The following is a 13,798-nucleotide window of genomic DNA, read 5'->3' on the forward strand; positions in this document are numbered from 1 at the left end:
CTTCTTCCGCAGCCAGTCCACAGCGTCAGGTGGAGCCTGATGTCAAGTTTCGAGACCTCCTTTGAATCTGGAGAGGTGGCAGTCGTTGACTATGTGGGTCATAGTCTGTCTGTGGCCGCAGGGGCAGTTCGGGTCGTCTCTGGCTCCCCAGCGATGGAACATAGCGGCGCACCGGCCATGGCCTGTTCCATAGCGATTGAGGAGGGCCCAGTCATAACGTGCTAGGTCAGAGCCGGGTGGACGCTCGCAGGGGTCTGTGATGAGGTGTTTGTTCTTGACCTCAGCTGACTGCCAACTCTGTTTCCAAGAGTCTGGAACAGAGAAGTTCAGTGTAGGCGTAGGGGACCAGATTGGGTGACGAGACGTCAAGCGTTGGACAGGGTGGGCGAAGATATCCGCGTAGATTGGCAGGTCCGGTCGAGCGTAGACGTGGGAAATGAACTTAGATGATGCCGCATCCCGACGAATATCTGGCGGGGCGATGTTGCTAAGAACTGGCAGCCATGGAACCGGGGTGGAACGGATGGTTCCAGAAATTATCCTCATGGAGGAATATAATTTGGAATCGACCAAGTGGACATGGGGGCTACGGAACCATCCTGGGGCACAGTATTCTGCAGTGGAATAGCATAATGCCAGAGAGGATGATCGTAGTGTGGAAGCGCTCGCGCCCCATGAGGAGCTGGCCAGTCTTGCAATGATGTTATTCTACTTCTAGATGTCTACAGAATAGGACACCTAACTACCACAGTCCTGGGCCCCTAGGGACTTCCTCAAATCAACTTCCTCAAATCAATTTCCTCTCTCCTTTCCATCACAAGATCCCTAATCTCATCTGCTCTATTCCTACTTTTTGGTTCCTGTTTATTAAATAATTTGTCTTGCTTTATATCTTGCTATCTTTTGCAGACACTACCATGACACTAACCTGACACCTCCCTGGGCAGACGCCCTCACCATGTGTCCTGGAGCCTCCCCTCCCCAGAGCCCTGCCCCACTAGGGACAGACAGACACAGGCTGGGGGTGTGGATCCACCTGCCAACACCCATGTCCGGTGGAGAAGCAGTGACAGAAGCCAGAACTCCCACCTTCTGCTCCCCATACAGAATTCTGGTCCAGGCTCCCAGAGGGATAAAGAACAGGGAAGCCTCCAGTGGAGGGGATGGGACACGGAACTCTGGTGGTGGGGACTGTGTGGGATTGTACCCATATTATTTTACATCTTTTAAATCACTAATAAAAATTAAAAGATAGAACAAAGAGAATAGGACATCTATATTTCATCTTTGAAAATCTTTCATGTATTTACAATACTTGGATTTCATTAACTTTATTTATTTATTGGTACTCATTGTTTTTTTATTTTTTTAACATTTATTTATTCTTTTTGTTGCCTTTGTTTTTTATTGTCGTAGTTATTATTGCTATTGATGTCGTTGTTGTTGTATAGGACAGAGAGAAATAGAGAGAGGTGGGGAAGACAGAGAGGGGGAGAGAAAGACAGACACCTGCAGACCTGCTTCACCACCTGTGAAGCGACTCCCCTGCAGGTGGGGAGCTGGGGGCTCGAACCGGGATCCTTAGCCGGTCCTTGCACTTTGCGCCACGTGCGCTTATTTACTTATTGGATAAGACAGTCAGAAGCTGAGAGGAAGAGGAAGAGAGATAGACAGAGAGACACCCGCAGCCCTGCTTCACCACTTGTGAAGCTTCCCCCCTGCAGATGGGAACCAGGGGCTTGAACCTGGGTCCTTGTGCCCTGTAACATGCGTTCAACCAGGTGGCCACCACACAGTCCCTCAATACTTGCATTTAAATACAAAGTTTTCTATAATTAATTTTTAGTTCTTCAAATTCATAAAGTCATAGCATCCCTGCCAATATAGCATAGACTAGCATATGCATAATTTGTCAGGAGAGAGCCTACAGAAGTTTTATGAATTCATAGAATATACTGATTTTAAAACTTACCTTGTGTTAGGTGGGGAGCCGGGGGCTGGAACCGGGATCCTGATGCTGGTCCTTGCGCTTTGTGCCATGTGCGCTTAACCCACTGCGTTACTGCCCGACTCCCCCATACTCTTTTTTAAAGATGCAGCTATCTTCAGAGGAAGAGGGCGAGCGAGAGGGAGAGGGAGGAGAGGCTGGAGCACCACGGAAGCACAGGTGGTTGAGGACGGCCCCGTGGACATGAGCAGCCTCCAGTTCTTTCCCGGGTGCGAGCCCTCCCGGCCACGGGGTGTGTGAGGGCTGTCAGCTCATACCCCATCTCCTATTGTGCCTCTGCTTCATCTTCCTTCTCAGATCCTGGCTCCCTGCTCCCCAACACCGCCCTCACCCCAGACCCAGCAGACACTGCACTGGAGTTTACAGAGAAACCTGCAAAGAGCAGAGCACTCGCCCGTTGGGGGACAAACAGGAAAAGGTCAGAGAGGGGACAGGGCGATGGCCGGCGGGCTCCGTGTGAGGCCCAGTCCAGAGGCTGCCCTGGACGCCTCAGCTCCAGTCACGCTTCCTGCCGCCTCTGGACTGGACCCCGACACCTGTCTGGTGTGTGTCCTCCCGTGGCCTGTGGGTCGGCTTCCTGAGAAGTGGCACTGCACCAGCGAGGGCCCGTCTAAGGCGGCCAGGAACTGATGGTGGCCGGTGGCCCCCTGGCCTCTCTCCCAGCTTGGCACATCGGGGCTCACATTCAGACTCCAGCACTTTCTCTCCATCTTCTGAATCTTTGAGGCCAGAGATCAGTATTCCTCGCCATGGGGCCCCGGTGCGGTTTCAGCCGGAGGGAGAGGGAGAAGCAGGAAGCCGGTGTGCCTGCCCCGCTGCGGGTGTGCACAGAGCAGGCTCGTCTCCGCAGCTCACACGTCTGCTGAGAGGTCAGGGAGAGGGGCGGCCTGATGCCGGGGCACGGCCAGTGCTGTTTACTGTCTACATTGTTACTGTCCACAGGTTTGAGACTTTCTCCCCCAGGTATCTTACATGTAACTGGGGCTTTGTAGCTCTGATGTATTCAGAACTCATATGGCATGTTAGTGACTCATGATGCTGTCCTACTAGGCACTGTATAGGGTCATCGTGTGGTTCAAAACACTTCCTGGGGGCTGGGCGGTAGTACTGTGGGTGAAGCGCACATGGCACGAAGGACAAGGACCAGGACCGGTGTAAGGATCCCGGTTCAAGCCCCGGCTCCCCACCTGCAGGGGAGTCACTTCACAGGCGGTGAAGCAGGTCTGCAGGTGTCTGTCTTTCTCTCCCCCTCTCTGTCTTCCCCTCCTCTCTCCATTTCTCTCTGTCCTATCCAACGACAACAATAGTAATAACAGCAACAATGAACAACAAGGGCAACAAAAGGGGGAAAATTAAATAAAATAAATAAAATACAAGACAATGCACTTCCCCTCAGAGTGGATGTAGACACATAATGGTTCAGTAAAGAGACTCTCCTGTCTGAGGCTCCAAAGTCCCAGGTTGGATTCCCAGCACCACCATAAACCAGAGCTGAGCAGTGTATTGGCTAAAAACAAAAGCAAACAAACAAACAAAAAAAAACCTTCCCCTCCCCCCCAAAACTTTTAATGTGGAAACAATAAACTTCACAGAATAAAAGGGGGACAAGCACTTTTTTGTTGTATTTTTTTTGTAACATGCACTCAACCAGGTGTGCCAACACCTGACCCCCCTTTTTTTACTGAATACAGAGAGAAATTGAGAGAGGATGGGAGAGATAGAGCGGGAGAAAGACAGAGACACTTGCAGTCCTGTTTCACCTCTCATAAAGATTTCCTCCTGCAGGAGGGAACCAGGGGCTTGAACCTGGGCACTTGTGCACTGTAATGTGTGCATTTAACCAGGTGTGCCAGCCACCACCTGACCACTGAAACAGGCCTTTTTTTAAGGTGGTTGACAGCACACAGTTCTTAAAGAGCAGAGAACAGCACATGCACCTTGTGTAGGACTGCGTGCATGTCTCCTAGTCTCCAGCCAGACAGACACCGCCAGCCTCCCCTCAGGGATGGAAGCGGGAGGTCAGCCGCACTGCCAACGGCCGGTAGGAAAGGTTTGTCCTAGACACAAGCATTTTCTAGCAGATGGCGGTGTAGCTGAATTGAATATTATATTTCCAGGCTGCCAAATAGCCGGGCATTAGGACATTTAAACACGTCCCTTTTGTAGGGGACGGAACATTTAGTTTGTCTTTAAAAAAAATAATTTTGCTGTGGGAGTTACTGGCTTACCGTACAACTGCTGACCTGACGGAAGGGGAAGTTTGTCACCTCCCTGTGCCAGGTGCCTGCAACACTCTCACCCCAACGTCTTGGTCCTGAGGCTTGTCCAGCGCCCTAAAGCCTGTATGCTCACCCGCCCCTTCTTCCCAGAGGCCTGTGCTTTGGTGTGATCGAGCTCTCTCCCTCTCCCTCTCTCCCTCTCCCTCTCCCTCTGTCTCCCTCTCCCTCTCCTTCTCTCTCCCTCTCCCTCTCCTTCTTCCTCTCTCTCTCCCCCTCCCCCTCTCTCTTTCCTTCCCTCCCTCCCCCCCTTACATCACCTAACAGACTCTCCCAGGGATTCCAAGACTTAGGCCCCTTATCACTTGTTCAAACACACATGCAGACCAGACCTCTATGTGGCCTGGAAGGAATAAAGGCTAACATTTCCATTGGTCCATTATTCTGGTGAACAGCTTTTTAACTTAAGAGCTGTTACATTTTCTCTGATAGCAAACTCATCAAGGCTTTCAGAGACTGTCTCCTGCTTTTTGTGTTAGTGTTTCTGGACATGCCTGAAAACAAACAAGCAAGCCGTTGAGTTCCAGACTGAAATGTCTGCCTGCTGTTTAGACAGCAAATATCTCATTTACTTGTTCTCTGCCATCGCTGGCATTTCCATGGCTCTGCGCTGATTTTCAGATAGTCAGGAAGATAAGGCAAGAGGGACAGACAGAGGGACAGACAGATACCACGGCACAATGCTTCTCCCAGTGCCGTGTGGACGGTCACTCTAGAGCCGGGCCATGTACAGGGCTAAACAGGCACCTACAGTGAGTGTAGGTGAGTGAGTGTGCTGACCCTAGACTGAAGTTCATGAAGAAACGATGCAGGTGAGAGGCGAAATGAGGGTGAAGGGAGCTCAGTAAGTTAATACAAGAAAGGAACAGTGGGACATGCGGCAGTCTGGGCGCCCTCTCCCACCAAATGTGTTCACTGAAGAGAGGAGAGAGCCGGTGAGTCACTCTGGCACTTGTGAAGCCAGGGATCGAACCAGGGGCCTCCTGCTTGCAGCTCAGCGTTCCAACTCCTGTGCCATCTCCCATGTGACCTCCAACTTTCTTTCCTTATTTATTTGGTGGAAAGTCTCACATGAGTGAGATTTCACTGCTTCTGGGAGAATGTTTTAAAATCAGTTTATTTGTGGGGTAGAGACAGAAGTGGAGAGGGAGAGGGAGAGGTGCCTGCATCCCTTCTTCACCGCTCACAAGCTTCCCTGCAGGTGGGCACGGGGCCTGAACTGAGTCCTTGCACCCAAGCCAACCTTTTCATTCTTTTTTATTTTCCAAAGTGGCTGAGAGTGACAAAGGGAGAGACCCCCCACCTGGAGCTTCTCCCAGGACGTCTCCCATGTGATGTTGGGGGTTCAAACTTGTCCCCTCTAAGGTCGCTTCACTGTGACAGCTGGGAACCCTGTACTGGAGATAGAAACTCGGTTTGATTTAGCAGCTTCGAGGAGTAGCAGCTCAGGGTCTGGGCGGTGGTGCTGCGGGCTGAGCGCAGGTGGCGCAGAGCACAAGGACCGGCGTAAGGATCCCGGTTCGAGCCCCCGGCGCCCCACCTGCAGGGGAGTCGCTTCACAGGTGGTGAAGCAGGTCTGCAGGTGTCTGTCTTTCTCTCCCCCTCTCTGTCTTCCCCTCCTCTCTCCATTTCTCTCTGTCCTATCCAGCAACAATGACAGCAATAGCAACAATAATAATAGCTACACCAATAAACAAGGGCAACAAAAAGGGAAAAATGGCCTGCAGGAGCAGTGGATTCGTAATGCAGGCACCAAGTCCCAGGCGATGTCTAGCTGACAAAGGGTGGCTTGGGGCTTACAAGGTAACTCTCGTCAGGGAGGGGAGCTGCTTGCGTGAGCACCACGAGACTCAGCCTGCTGCCGCTCCACACACACACACACACGATATGTACGACACGTGTCTCTGTGTGAGTTTCTGCAAACACCTGCCTCTCCACACACACACATGACATGTATGACACGTGTCTGTGTGTCTGCAAACACCTGCCTCTCCACACACATACACACACACATGTACAACATGTGTCTCTGTGTGTCTGCAAACACCTGCCTCTCCACACACACATGACATGACATGTACGACACGTGTCTGCAAACACCTGCCTCTCCACACACACGACATGTATGACACGTGTCTGCAAACACCTGCCTCTACACACACACACACACACACACATGTACAACACGTGTCTCTCTGTGTGTGTCTGCAAACACCTGCCTCTCCACACACACACGACATGTACACGTGTCTCTCTGTGTGTGTCTGCAAACACCTGCCTCTCCACACACACACACACACGACATGTACACGTGTCTCTCTGTGTGTCTGCAAACACCTGCCTCTCCACACACACACACACACGACATGTACACGTGTCTCTCTGTGTGTCTGCAAACACCTGCCTCTCCACACACACACACACACACGACATGTACACGTGTCTCTCTGTGTGTGTCTGCAAACACCTGCCTCTCCACACACACACACACACACACACGACATGTACACGTGTCTCTCTGTGTGTGTCTGCAAACACCTGCCTCTCCACACACACACACGACATGTACACGTGTCTCTCTGTGTGTCTGCAAACACCTGCCTCTCCACACACACACACACACACACACACGACATGTACACGTGTCTCTCTGTGTGTGTCTGCAAACACCTGCCTCTCCACACACACACACACACGACATGTACACGTGTCTCTCTGTGTGTGTCTGCAAACACCTGCCTCTCCACACACACACACACACGACATGTACACGTGTCTCTTTGTGTGTCTGCAAACACCTGCCTCTCCACACACACACACACACACACGACATGTACACGTGTCTCTCTGTGTGTGTCTGCAAACACCTGCCTCTCCACACACACACACACACACACACGACATGTACACGTGTCTCTCTGTGTGTGTCTGCAAACACCTGCCTCTCCACACACACACACACACACATGTACAACACGTGTCTCTCTGTGTGTGTCTGCAAACACCTGCCTCTCCACACACACACACGACATGTACACGTGTCTCTCTGTGTGTGTCTGCAAACACCTGCCTCTCCACACACACACACGACATGTACACGTGTCTCTCTGTGTGTCTGCAAACACCTGCCTCTCCACACACACACACACACACACACACACACACACACACACACACACACGACATGTACACGGTGTCTCTCTGTGTGTGTCTGCAAACACCTGCCTCTCCACACACACACACACACAACATGTACACGTGTCTCTCTGTGTGTGTCTGCAAACACCTGCCAGAGCAGTGAGACTGTGTGTGTCTGAGGCCCCCAGAGACTGAGGAGCAGAGCGGGATGGCTGCAGGGCGGGCTCAGCACAGTTCCGAGGGGCAGTGGGTCAGCGCGTTCCGGGGAGGAAAGGTGAAGTCGCATCCCTGAGACGACAACCTCGCCGTCAAGTGGCTTTTCTCAACAAGAATAAGCAAGGGTGAGCGTCTGGTCTGCGCTGCACTTGCCGTCACACTGTTGCTGGGGGTGGGCCCACTTGGCGCCTCTGTCACTGAGCCAGCTCCGTGTGCCCGACTCGAAGATATCAAAGTAATTCTAATAACGAGTCTGTTCAAAGTAAAGGGAATTAAAGTATATACATTAGGGGTGGTGGCCACGCGGTGGCGCACCTGGTTAAGCGCACACATTTCAGGGCACAAGGACTCGGGTCAAGCCCCCGGTCCTCACCTGCAGGGGGAAAGCTTCATGAGTGCTGAAGCAGGGCTGCAGCTGTCTCTCTCTCTGCCCCTCTTTATCTCCCCCTGCCCTCTTAATTTCTGTCTCTATCCAATAATAAACAAAATAAGTAATTATCTTAAATTAAACAATTTTTTAAGACAGGAACAGAGTAGGATGCAAGGGAACCAGAGCGGGGCATGAAGGCTCAGAACTTCCTTCAGGGTGGCCGCACTGGCGAGCAGTAACTTCACATTTTGTACACTTTTGTGCTGATACAAATGCCGGTGCTGGCCTTTGCCTCACTAGCCGAGAGCATAAAAACTCCCATCTCTATCTGCGTTTCCTAGGTTCCTAGAATACCACGTTACTGACAGCTGTGATTGTGCTGCCGTATTTCTTGAAAGTCATTCTGAATATTCTAAAAACCACAGACAAAGGAAACCAACAGTCCCACATTATTAGTTCTGAAAACCCCACTAGAGAGGACACCCAAAAAGGGAAGTCAACCTGAGAGTCTGCTCAGGGGAGAAGTGGTTTCAGAGAAGCTTCACTCAGCCTGGGCCACCTTGACCAGACCCTATCTTTAGCCCAGAGCGGTACAGAATCAGAGACCCTCACTGCAAAAGGCTGGGCCTCGACGTGGGGACCCTCCATGCACACAGGCTGGGCCTCGATGTGGGGGACCCTCCATGCACACAGGCTGGGTCTGCACGTGGAGACCCTCCATGCACACAGGCTGGGCCTCGATGTGGGGGACCCTCCATGCACACAGGCTGGGTCTGCACGTGGGGACCCTCCATGCACACAGGCTGGGTCTGCACGTGGGGACCCTCCATGCACACAGGCTGGGTCTGGATATAGGGGGACCCTCCATGCACACAGGCTGGGTCTGCACGTGGGGACCCTCCATGCACACAGGGTGAAGGAGCACTCAGCTGTTGAGGGAGCACCCCACTGGGCCGGGAGCAACCGCTGGCAGGGGCACACGGTGCACGGGGAGCAGGGCCTGGTGAGCAGCCCGCCGCTCCCGCCGTCCTCCCAGCCCCGATCCCGCAGCCAAGCCGCTGTGAGGCGCAGTTTGCGCCGCGTGGCCGGGGTCCGGCGGGAGGGGCGCCGCGGCCTGTCTCCGAGAGACGACCTCCTCCTCCCCCTCCCCCTCCCCCTCCTCCTCCTGGCGCCGCCGCCATGTTGGGTCGGGACCTGCGGCCGCGGGCGGGAGCCGGAAGGCGGAGAGCTGGAGAGCGCGGGCGCGGCGAGAGTTCCGGTGAGCGCGGGCGGGCGGGCGGCCCGGGGAAGCGAGGGGCGGGGCGAGCGCTCGGGGCGGGGCCTGGAGGGGCGGGGCGAGCGCTCGGGGCGGGGCCTGGGGGGCGGGGCGAGCGCTCGGGGCGGGGCCTGGAGGGGCGGGGCAGACGCGGTGTGAGTTCCGGTGAGCGCGGGAAGCTAGCTCAGGTAGACAAGCAAGGCGGGGGGGTAAGAGACAGGGCCCGGGGCGGGGGCGGGCTCCGGCAGAGGGGTAGAGTGAGGGGCGTGGGCTGGAGACGGGCGGCTCTCCGTGACTGGAGGTGGAGCGGGGGCGTGGCCCTGAGCGGTATCGCAGTCTGGAGAGGGGCGTGGGCGTGGCCCCTCTCGGGGGCGTGGCCCTAAGCGGGGCCGTGGCCGCAGCTAGTTCCCGGACGGGGGCGTGGCCGGGGGCGGGGCGTGGTCCAGGACGGGGGCGTGGCCGGTAGCGGGCGGCTCCTACAGCCTGCAGGTGGAGCAGGTCGTGGCCCAGAGCGGGGGCGTGGCCGCGACGGAGGCGTGTCCCGAACGGAGGCGTGGCCTGGGGCGGGGCGTGTCCGGGAGCGGAGGCGTGGTCGAGGCGGAGGCTGTCCGGGAGCGGGGGCGTGGTCTCGGGTGGAGGCGTGGTCGGGGCAGAGGCTGTCCGGGAGCGGGGGCGTGGTCTTGGGTGGAGGCGTGGTCGGAGCGGAGGCGTGGCCGGGCGGAGGCTCTCCGGGAGCGGGGCGTGGTCTAGGGTGGAGGCGTGGTCGAGGCGGAGGCTGTCCGGGAGCGGGGGCGTGGTCTTGGGCGGAGGCGTGGTCGGGCGGAGGCTGTCCGGGAGCGGGGGCGTGGTCTCGGGCGGAGGCGTGGTCGGGCGGAGGCTGTCCGGGAGCGGGGGCGTGGTCTCGGGCGGAGGCGTGGCCGGGCGGAGGCTGTCCGGGAGCGGGGGCGTGGTCTGGATCGGGGGCGTGGTCGGGGCGGAGGCGTGGCCGGGGCGGAGGCGTGGCCGGGAGCGAGGCGGCTCTCGGCGGCCCGGGGGTGCGGCCGGGGGCGGGCCCGGCGGCCCGGGAATCCCCTCCTCCTCCGGTGGCGGTGGCCAGCCCGAGCCGGGCGGCCGTGCTGTCGTCGTGCCTGCGGGCGTCGGGTCGAGGTGGAGGAGGAGAGCCCCAGGGCCTCGCCCCCGCCCGCCGCCCGGGTCCCAGCGGCGAGGCTCCCGCTGCGGCCGGAGGGCAGGTAAGGACCTGGCGACCCCCGCCCGCCGCCGCCCCGGGCCGGGAATCCCGGGACCCCCCAGGCCGGCGGGCGTGTCCTGCCCGCGCCACCTGCTCGCCCCGCCCTCGTCCGGCCGGCGGGGCCCGAGGGGTCGGGCGGCTCCGTCACCCCAGCACCCGCCGCGCCCTCGGGTGCGGACCCGGAGGCGGGGCGGGCTCCCCCGCGGCCCAGGTGGGGGGCGCTCGGACCCGGGGCCGGGGTGCGGCGGGAACCCCCGTGCGCCGGGCCCGAAGTTCCTTTGTTGAGCGGGGGGTGGGGGAGCCGCCTTCCCGGGTCGCCTCCGGGAGCCCGAGTGTGCGCGGTTCGGGGCTCTGGCCGCCGGGAGGCCTGTGCGGGGCTCGTGGGGCGCATCCCGCGGCGGCCCCTCCGCGCGGGGAGATCGGGCGCCCAGGCCGGGGCCGGCCGTTTGCGGACGCGGGGAGCCCCGACCCGGACAGCCGGGCGCGGTGCAGCCCGGTGCGGCCCGGCAGGCGTCGTGGGCGGGAGGCGCTGCGGGAGGGACCGCGACGGAGGGGTGCTGCGGGAGGAGGGGTGTTGCGGGAGGAGGAGTGCTGGGAGGAGGAGTGCTGCGGGAGGAGGAGTGCTGGGAGGAGGAGTGTTGCGGGAGGAGGAGTGCTGCGGGAGGAGGAGTGTTGCGGGAGGAGGAGTGCTGCGGGAGGAGGAGTGCTGCGGGAGGAGGAGTGTTGCGGGAGGAGGAGTGCTGCGGGAGGAGGAGTGCTGCGGGAGAAGGGGTGCTGCAGGAGGAGGAGTGTTGCGGGAGGGGTGTTGCAGGAGGAGGAGTGCTGGGAGGAGGAGTGCTGCGGGAGGAGGAGTGTTGCGGGAGGAGGAGTGCTGCGGGAGGAGGAGTGCTGCGGGAGGAGGAGTGCTGCGGGAGGAGGGGTGCTGCGGGAGGGACCACGGGAGGAGGGGTGTTGCGGGAGGAGGAGTGCTGGGAGGAGGAGTGCTGGGAGGAGGAGTGCTGGGAGGAGGAGTACTGCGGGAGGAGGAGTGCTGCGGGAGGAGGAGTGCTGCGGGAGGAGGAGTGTTGGGAGGGGTGTTGCAGGAGGAGGAGTGTTGTGGGAGGAGGAGTGTTGCGGGAGGAGGAGTGCTGCGGGAGGGACCACCGGCCATTGAATGGCTCGCTTGGAGGCTTGGAGACTCAGGGACACCTCGGTAGGGCGTGGAAAGCCTCCGGAGAATTCCGGTCTCTGAGCTGGAGAGCAATTAATTGCCTTTCGTCTAAATTTGCTAAGAGCCGAGACGGCTCACAGCCGAGCTTCCTGAACACGCACGGATAAAAGCCCCTGCGATGTGAGCTCTACTGTGGCCACTGCGAGGGTGTAATAGCTTTAACTTGGCCTTAGGTTTCTGCTGACTTCAGAGACCACAAAATTGATTCCTTTCTCTTTAACCGAAAGTGAAATTACAGCTTTGATCTGTCTTCCTGGGAGAGGTGGAATTTGGTCTTATGGTCGAAGTGTAATGGGAATACATGCTTTAAAGTTGTTCTTTTTTTTTTTTTTTTTAATTCAGGAGATTTTCAAGCTGAAAGTGATTGTCTATGCAAATAACTATCCCGCACAGAAGCAGCAGTGGCCCACAATGAGTGAAGCATGCGTGGTGTGACACTCTTATAGATACGAGGGCCAAGAAATAGGTAGCATAGTAGTTGCCTGAGGCTCTGAGGTTCCAAGTCCCAGGTTCAGTCCCTGACTGCTGTCTCCTTACAAGCCAGAGTAGTGACCCGCAAACACACAAAGCCTAACTCACATGCAGAGTTCACATGAATAACTTCCTTTTTAATTAAAAAAAAATCATTTATTTTTTGGCTAGAAATAAGTAAACTGAGAAGGAAGGAGGAGACAGTGAGGGGACAGAGACCCTTGCTTCATTGCTTGTGAAGTCGTGTGTCTTTCGCCCGGTGCAGGTGGGGACTGTGGCTTGCGGGATCCTTGTGCCCTTGTGCATTAGAGCACATGTGCTCTACCTGGTGCACCGCTGCCCGGCCCCATGAGTAACTTCTTACTGTGAATTTTTTCTTTAAAAACAACTATAGCTTGGGAGTCTGGCAGTATCGCAAGGATTCCGGTTTGAGCCCCCGGCTCCCCACCTGCAGGGCCCTGCTCGCTTCACAGGCGGTGAAGCAGGTCTGCAGGTGTCTGTCTTTCTCTCCCCCCTCTCTGTCTTCCCCTCCTCTCTCCATTTCTCTCTGTCCTATTCAACAACAATGACATCAATAACAGTAACTACTACAAGAAAAGAAGGGCAACAAAAACAGAATAAATAAATATTAAAAAAGTAAAAATTAAGAAATAAGTGTAGATCAATCTAATGAGTATGACACCATTTATTTGTTCTTATTAGCATTATGCTAAAAAGTCTAATATAAGGAAGTCTTTAAAATGAAATACTAGCACAGGTATCTAGGCATATGAGCTTAAGCGATAAAACTGCATGCAAGGAAGTCATTTCTATGAATGTGTGAGAAAAAAACTTGGACTTGGGACTCAGTCTGTAGAGTGGAAGGGGAGCAAAATCCTTTTAACCTGTTGTTGGTTTCAAGTATGTTGGCCTTAGTACAATTTGCTAAGCCATATACTTGTTCTGTGTATTTTCCTACACTTGTTGCAGTTTCCATAAACATCTTTTTATGTGCTACCAGTGAAGGAACCTGGGTCTTGAACCCACTGATCTTGATCCCACTCCCCAGGCTTTTCCTTCCTGATTCCTTTGAGAGGGAGGAAGAGAGGTGGGCAGACAACACAGCGCTGTTCATGTGATGCTGGGGCTCGAACTGAGGGCCTCGTCCACAGTGAGGCGTTTCCTCAAGCCTGTGAACTGTGCGGCTTCTACCCCACTTACTTATTTATTTAGTTCTGAGAAGCCTGCGTGTGAGGTAGCTAGTGCTTAGATAAAGAGCTTAGTCTTTGATGTCTGACTTTGAAGCGCTGTACGGGCTGTCCTTTGAGAATGGGGTTAGATTTATTAACTCATAATTGTCGTGAGCCAGTCTGTAACGACTGTGACCTAAAAATATCAGGGTTAATTATGTTAGTACTTTGAGAGAGAATAGCAGGTTATATGTACTCTTCAGTACATGTATCTGTATGTTTATTTATTCTGCCACCAGGGTTACCACTGGGGCTTGGTGCTTGTTCATCGTTCTCAGAGAAGGCTGCCCTCTATTTTAAATTGTGACAGAGACGGAGACAGAGGCAGGAAGATAGGGTAAGAGAGACATCAAGTGCTCCACCACTGTAAAGCTTCCCCCCTGCAGGTAGGGTTGGG

At 55.8% G+C, this 13,798-nt stretch overlaps 1 protein-coding gene across 3 annotated transcripts in view; it reads left to right on the top strand.

Moving 5' to 3' along the window:
• Nucleotides 1-10,311: 10,311 nt before the first annotated feature.
• Nucleotides 10,312-13,798, top strand: part of YES1 (YES proto-oncogene 1, Src family tyrosine kinase) — a 56,452-nt gene continuing 52,965 nt past the window's right edge. The window contains exon 1 of one of the 3 annotated variants that reach the window (XM_060200771.1): nt 10,312-10,492. The gene's annotated coding sequence lies outside the window, so the exon portion shown is untranslated. Of the gene's footprint in view, nt 10,493-10,966; nt 10,988-13,798 lie in introns of those variants that run through there. The other 2 variants (XM_060200769.1, XM_060200770.1) reach the window with 2 other exon arrangements.

The sequence above is a fragment of the Erinaceus europaeus genome, chromosome 10 (assembly GCF_950295315.1).
Source record: "Erinaceus europaeus chromosome 10, mEriEur2.1, whole genome shotgun sequence".
Classification (NCBI taxonomy): domain Eukaryota; kingdom Metazoa; phylum Chordata; class Mammalia; order Eulipotyphla; family Erinaceidae; genus Erinaceus; species Erinaceus europaeus.